We start from the raw sequence: 7,581 nt of genomic DNA, 5'->3' as shown, positions 1-7,581 counted from the left end.
GCAAACTGCTGTACAAATTTCTGAATTTTTCTATGATGAGCAAATGCCGAAATCAGAGCAGCAAAGCAGTGTTCTCCAAGAAAGTATGTGCACGCAAAGGAATGATCTGCAATCTGAAATTTACAATGAGCATAATGCACAAGAGCTCTCAAACAGAGACAGTTTTAAATCCATTGTTTCAGGTTCACATTTTTCCCTTTATCCTGATATTTTCAATAATGGTAATATTTTTCCTCCTAGTATTAATGATATTTCAGAAATTAAAGAGGATGATTTAAATGAATTACCATTAAATTTTTATCAAGATAAAGAAATAATAATCGATCATTTTTTTGCCATTAATGAACATGAAATGCTTATTCCTCCTTGTTTGGATATAGTGGATGAGATTGAAGGGAATTCTAGAGAGTCTTGTGAGGTCATTTATGATGATTACTCTGATATTGAGGATGTTGATTTCAATTTTTCTCAAGAGAATCCTCATGATAAAATTCAAATAACATCTGAGAATGAGGAACGCTTCAATTTAGAAATTATCCCAACTAATCCTCATTTTAGAGCAGCAAATTATCTTCATGATTTCACCATTCAAGAAAACATTCCAATTTATGATTCATATGAGGATCAAACTCCCATTCCCATTCATAATCATAATTCGTTTTCTAATTCACAAGTTGGAATTCAAAATTTTTCAAATTCCATAATTCTGGCCATTTCTTGTGAAAATGAAATCATTTCAAAACGATCCCAAATGTGCTGTAACATTAGTTGTATAAATAGTGATTTCATTTTATTTTTGTTTCCTCAGCTATTTTGTTTAAACTTAGATTTATTTTCTGATTTTATTTTGCAAAATTTTCACACTCTTCGCTGGCATATTGAACACCTTATTATCAAACACTCAATTGATGCATTGTCCGATTGGGAAATCGAAGTTTCATATTATAATCATGAGCATCAAAAGATATTAATATTCCAATTTATATCAATGCTAATGTTTCATCAAACGCTTCTATCTTTTCAAAGGCAATGTCAACAAGAGAATGTATTTTTGCAATCTGGCCAGCAATTCAATTCAATTAATAAATTGCCATTTTATTTGAAAGGCTTCCATCCATTTTTCATTAACTCATTTGAAAATTGTTTGGAAATTTTTCCTTCAAGTAAAATTGACAATGATTTAACATTTGTACATAACACTAACAATTTTTTTCAGGCCTTTGAATTTAAAAGCTCATCTTCACAATCTGGCTTGTTATCTCTTCCTTTGAATATTTCCCAATTTTTAATAGGAATCCATCCAGATCTCTATGATCCAATTGGTATTCAATTGGAAAGGAAATTTCATGAGAGAGAGATTTTAATTAAGTTCCTAACAATAACTGTACATTTTGATTTCATATTTATTTTCCTTAGTTTAGTCAAATCTGTATTTTTATTACTAACATTTGAACTGTACATAAACGCGGGAATAAAAATGAGAAAATGGCTACACTGGAAATATGACTATACCTAGTCATTTTCATGTATATGGTTAGAATAGGAGTAGAATTAATTTAGTTAGTTTGTTTTATGTAGTTAATTTATTTTCAACAGCTCTGTAGATTAAAAATAAAACAAAGCAATCAGCCATTCTCATGTATGTTCACTGAAACATTTTCTCCTTATCAGAAAGTTTTAATTCTTGCTTGCCTTTTAAAATTTCTTGCAGCAATACCTTAACTCTGCTTATTTTGAATAATGTCTTGATCAAAGTCAATTAAAATTGCACTTGGCATCGATTGCCTCAAAGCCACTTTTCTTCATTTCGGGATTTCCTTCTAAGATTTTCTTTTGAAATTTATATGGTAAGGATTTGAGGATATAAAAGCTTCATGATCCCATTATCCTATGAGATGTATGATTGACTATGATAAGCCTAATTCTAATTCAATCATTATCAGTCAATCTAACCTGTCACAGCAATCATATGAAGTTCATATTATATTCCTCGGAATTTGCCAAACGCTGATCTTAAGGATGCCCATTTTGCCAAGTGCACCCAGTTAAATCTGTTTTGACATTTTTCTACAATCAGTGGCTTAATCTCATTATAATCTTTAATTTTTTATCTGATGCTGTAAAAACGCATCATGTCTATTTACTAAAGGCATTATTAAAAAGTCACTATAACAATACAGATTTTTCTCAAGATTAATTCGGAATGAGCAGAGGTAATAAATTGTTACTTCACTTCGAAAGGGAAGCATAGTTTCATATTTATTTCTGGTAAATTTTATATTCCATGAACATGAATGATTGATTTCATTTAGGCTGATTGCGCACTTAGATTTGAAATAAATAATGAGATGATTTTAATCAAAGGAAGAATTTGAAGATTTATCAGGTAAAATTTACAGACAAATTCTTTTCAGGTACGCATTTACAACTTTATTTTCATCCATTATTAGTTCTGTTTTTCTTAGCTTATTTTTGATTTATGTTCTGTTTTATTTGCAGGTTTTTATTTCTTTTCAAAATCTGAAGTAAGCAGCAAACTCATTTTAAATTTGCAAACAGGTTCAAGGAAATTCAACTCTGATTCATTAGAGTTTAAGCATTTTTTAGCTTTGCTTTCATTCATTAGAAAACCCAATTGAAATTTCAAGAAATATCATAAGACCATTCGCATCACAACATTTCATCGGAAGTAGCTCTTAGCATTCCTCTTGATCACAAATTGTTCATTAAAGACCTCCGATGTATTATCTTACTCATATGTCATATTGCATTTCGCTTATCGGAGCTTTCCAAGTGAAGTATACTTTCATGAATATGAATCGCCGATCTCCGATAATCGACTTTACCGATATTGCGATGACTACATAATTCCGGACCCGATATGAAACTCAAATCAAATTCATAAAATATCGCGTCCGTTCAATCGCAATAATGGTAAGAACATAACTTTAAAAGCACTGATATCCCGGATCCGATATGTTATTAAATTTTCATCATAAAATTATCGGATCCATTCTTCATCACATATCGGCGTATTGAGAATTGTTAAATCGTGCGCATAACATTGCCGATCACGATCGCCGATCAGCCACGTCATTCATCGCATATCGGCATCGCAACAATCATATTGTGTTACATCAGGTAACCAAAATTTGCCGATTTCTGATTAGCTACGACTTCCATCGCATCGCCGATATTGCAATCTTTTCATCACATTCTTACGCTCACATCACCTCTCTGAATCTACAATGTGTATTTTGCAATATGGGAAGCACGATGCAATTTATTCTCTGATCCCCGATATGATATTTCTTTAATGATGCAATCGCTTCATTTCATTGCACATGTTCTTATCGGTAATTTGCCATTGCAATCTCCGATGCAATAGCTTCCAATGCATGCCTATGAGCCATTAACATTTAATCGAAATATGGCATAGTAATAAAGGTAAAGTTCTGCAGATTAAATTTGAAGCATGGTGAAGAAACATGTTATGTGAATCATTCGATACGGCAATGTGTTATTTTAAAAGCGAGCTTGGGTAACCACTATGGTAAGAAAGCAGTTAATGACCAATTTGCAGCATATTCAAACGATTTCAATTTCTCATACATTTTAGTTTAAATATATAATTCCATAATTAAAAATGGAATTCAAAGACCTCTCTATCTTCATATTTAAATTTTATTATCATAGATTTGGTCTTGATTCCGAACTATTTATAAAATCATGGAATTTATATGAAATTTGTGATATTTTGAGAAACAGTCATTGCTGCAAATTCTCATTCTCATTTTTGATGCATTTGCTTTAATTTCAACTCCCTTGAACACTAGACATTTCATTTTTACGTTTTACTGCTTGCTTTAGTGTAAATAAAATAAATAATGATTTTGGGTTACAAGATTTTGGTTAGTGTGACTTCTTCATGTTTTTAATGTTAATTAAAATAAGAAGTCAGTTAGTTTGGAGAAATTGACACCTTTCAGGTAAGATCAAAAAACAATTATCCAATGGTAAGATTCATGTGCCCATTTTCATTAATTTCCATTTCATCATTCTAGTTTCATTTTTGTTTTTAAATTATGCTGATATAAAACTCTGTTTTGCAGCCCTTCACAAAAATTTTCAATCTTCTGCCGAATCATATTTTCAAAGTCCATACTCTTCTCCTGGCTTTATTTCGATAAGCAGCAATAATCTTCATCGAAACAGCTATACCAGGAAGTTTCTGAACCTTTAATCTGTTTCTTTAAGCATTCTTTTTCTTTTAGAAAATAATTAAGATGATGCTTGGGAACAAGAAGACTTATATCAAACAGAAATTATTCATTGTGGCTGAATTTTACGATCACTGTTATCTAAAAGCCTAAAGCATTCACAACTCTGCAAGGTATGTTTTTCTAAATCTCAACATAAGAAGGAATGATTACATGCTTATTTTCTTTTTCTTCATATTGTTGGAGACATTGGTATAAACATTCTTGTTTGAGTTTATCTTGCGAGACTTGGATTTTCCTTTCCATTTTTAAAGATTTCTTTGTTTTTATTTTTGTTCGCTGATTTCTTTTCTCACTTTAGCATAAGACTTCTTTTCTTTTGGTTTTCAGTTTTGATTTTGGTGACTTTGCCGTAATTTATATGGAAGGTCTTCTTGTTACCTAACAATGGTTAGCATACATGGAAAGAATTGTTAATAGTCACCTATTAGCTTTTTCTTAAATCTTTTAGTGAAGCTTGATTTTCTTATTATAAAGGTAGACATACTTAAGGAAGAGATTACCAATCAAGAGAAGTTGGCAAAGTATCATAAAATCTGAAAATTTCTTTTTTATCAAACTGTAATCATTTTGAGATTTCAAAATTTTATTAAGATCTTTCAAAGTTCTATTATCAGTCAAGAAAAGTTATTTATAACCAAGTAAAGACACTTTACAGCAAAGCACCTTTAACTCTGAAATTGTCATTTTTAACTCTAAAGGAGTCAATGATTCTCCCTGTCCCAAAGAGTCTTATTTTTCTAGAGAATAATCCAGAAATATATTTAAACTTAAAAGATAAGAGGTCTCATCGTGAGCCTGCTTACCATGATCATAGGGGAAAATAGGCTGACATTACCAACACTGCTAAACAAACCAGGGTAATGGCTTATGATGCAAACAATTATAAGACAAGGGGTCTCATCACGAGCCAGCTTGTTCAGCCCAATTTTAACCAGTGAATGGCATTGTCAACTATCTGGCTACCATACTAGGACAATGGCTTTTAAGATTTATTTAAAAAAAATAAAAAAAAAAATAATAATACATATATAAATGGATTTATCTCTAGATCAATAATTCTTAAACAGATGGGATTCTGAATCATTTATGATTAAAAGGTAACCCTGTCGAAACTATAGATGTTTGCTGGCAGCAGTGGCTCTACCTGTGACAAACGAGTATATTTTGAAAAGCTAAGCTGTAAAGTGACCCCTGCTTTATCTCTACAACTAATTAAGGACTGATGTAGAGTTTTGAAATATTTTAATTTATGAGAAATTTTAAGAAAAATTACAGTTAGATGATTCTTGCTTTTAGTCAGACTAATGAACTTAGTCAAGCATTTCAAGCATAATTTTCTCTTCTTTAATTATTTTTGCTTTAATTTTAGGAAAATCTCATTCATAACAGAGATAACTCGTTCTTCTCCCGTGTGTCGCCAATTGTTGTGGTAAAAAAACAACACCCCCCATTATTGATGCGTCCGCTTCGAATAATGGGGACCCTTTCTATAAAATTTTTGGCTAAGCACCTTTTTGATTTTTATTTTAATTGATTGCCCTACGCTTTCGTTAATTTTTAGTTTTCTTTGGATTCTTGTTTTGATTGCTTTGTTAGAATCGATTTTTAATAAGCTTCCCATCGACGCTTGTTTCGCCTCATTTGGTCAACTGGTTTGAAAATGGCATTCCTTTGAAATCTCATCATTTATCTAGCCTGGGTTAAAAATGCATAAAATGTACAATATCACATTTTGTAAATAAATTTGTCCAATAACGCATTCAGTTTAAATATTAACTCGTAGAGGGTTTTACTAACATTTTTCATTATGCAGCCAAATAATTAAGCATCGGGACTTAAGAAGTTCACTCCAATTTTCTAATCAAATCTTAATCTAAAAAAACCAAACATTCAAGTGGCTGTAGTTTATTTTTATTATTTTTCATTTATTTTTTAAGTGGCTGTAGTTTTATTTTTAGCTATAGTTTAAAGACTTATGTTCATAAAAACAAAATAAAAAAAATGAAAATTTAAGTTTAAAATTAAATTTTAAATTAATTAAATTAATTAATATATTAAATATAATTAATTTAATTAAATTAAAATTTAAAACAAAAAAACATATAACAAAATTATTTTGATCGCGTCGGGACTTCGCATCGGAAGTTTTATGTGAAATATTTTAAAAACCCCGACACCACACTTCCCCCGATCGCCGATACTCCATACCCCCGATCACCGATTAAACAAGTCTTTCATATCGCATCGGAGATATTTATCGCGTCGGGGGCCTTTAAACGAGCACATCTCTTAAGAGCCCTCTCCACGCCGACTGCGAAAAAGTCACAAGGCATTAATTTATTTTGAATAAATATAGTTTAATATATTTGGTTTAAAGGATTTATTCCTTTAACTCTTACGTAGGGTGATATGTTAGTTTTAATGTTTTACATATATATAATGAGTGGAGTAGGATAGTATATTTTAACATTAGTTTATATATTAGTTTATATATATGAGTGGAGTTAATAAGTAGTGGTGTGGGTTATTAAATCTTTAACATTAGTTTAAATAATATGTAATATTACAATATAGTAATTAAATTAATAATATGTAATATTATATTATATTAATTAAATTAATATATAATATTTAATTAATTTGATTAATTTAGATTAATATTAATTAGTTTTTTTAATTGGATTAAATTTGCTTATAAATAGTTTAATAAATAATTAGTTTAGTTTAATTTAACAATCAAATTAGAATTAATTAGGGACTAATGTAGAATTTAATTTTTAATTTAAATTCTCATTTTTTAGCCCAGCAACAAAATTTCCAGATTTACATCAGATTTGACCCATCAACTTTGGAAGCTCATAAATTGAGTTCTACTTGGCCAAATGAGGCCCAGGACGGCTCATTGGAAAGAGAAAATCAAGGAGGACATGTTGGAGGAGGTTTCACCAACAGATTTGATCATTTATTGGGCCAAAAATCAGGCAGAAGATCAGGCTCCGAATTTTGAAAACAAAATCAATTTTCTGAATTATTTCTTTAATTTCATTTATCTAAAGCCTCTTCTAATTGCAGATCCATTGGTCAATGATATCCTTTACCAATCAAATCATTCCAAGCATCAATACAGAGCTTATATTTTATTTTTTATTATTTATTTAAATAGAATTTGATTGGGTTTGATTTAATTGCCAGAAATGATATTTTGATTGCATTTTAATTTATTTTGATTTCTTTTGCAGGAAAACAGTGGAAAGGATATGGAGAAAAGGATTTCAAGCAATGAGAATGCTCCAGCAAT

Source organism: Pinus tabuliformis, chromosome X, assembly GCF_031772625.1.
Source record: "Pinus tabuliformis cultivar Carrire ecotype Pingquan chromosome X, CPIR1, whole genome shotgun sequence".
Taxonomy (NCBI): domain Eukaryota; kingdom Viridiplantae; phylum Streptophyta; class Pinopsida; order Pinales; family Pinaceae; genus Pinus; species Pinus tabuliformis.
Note: the sequence above shows the minus strand (reverse complement) of the source record.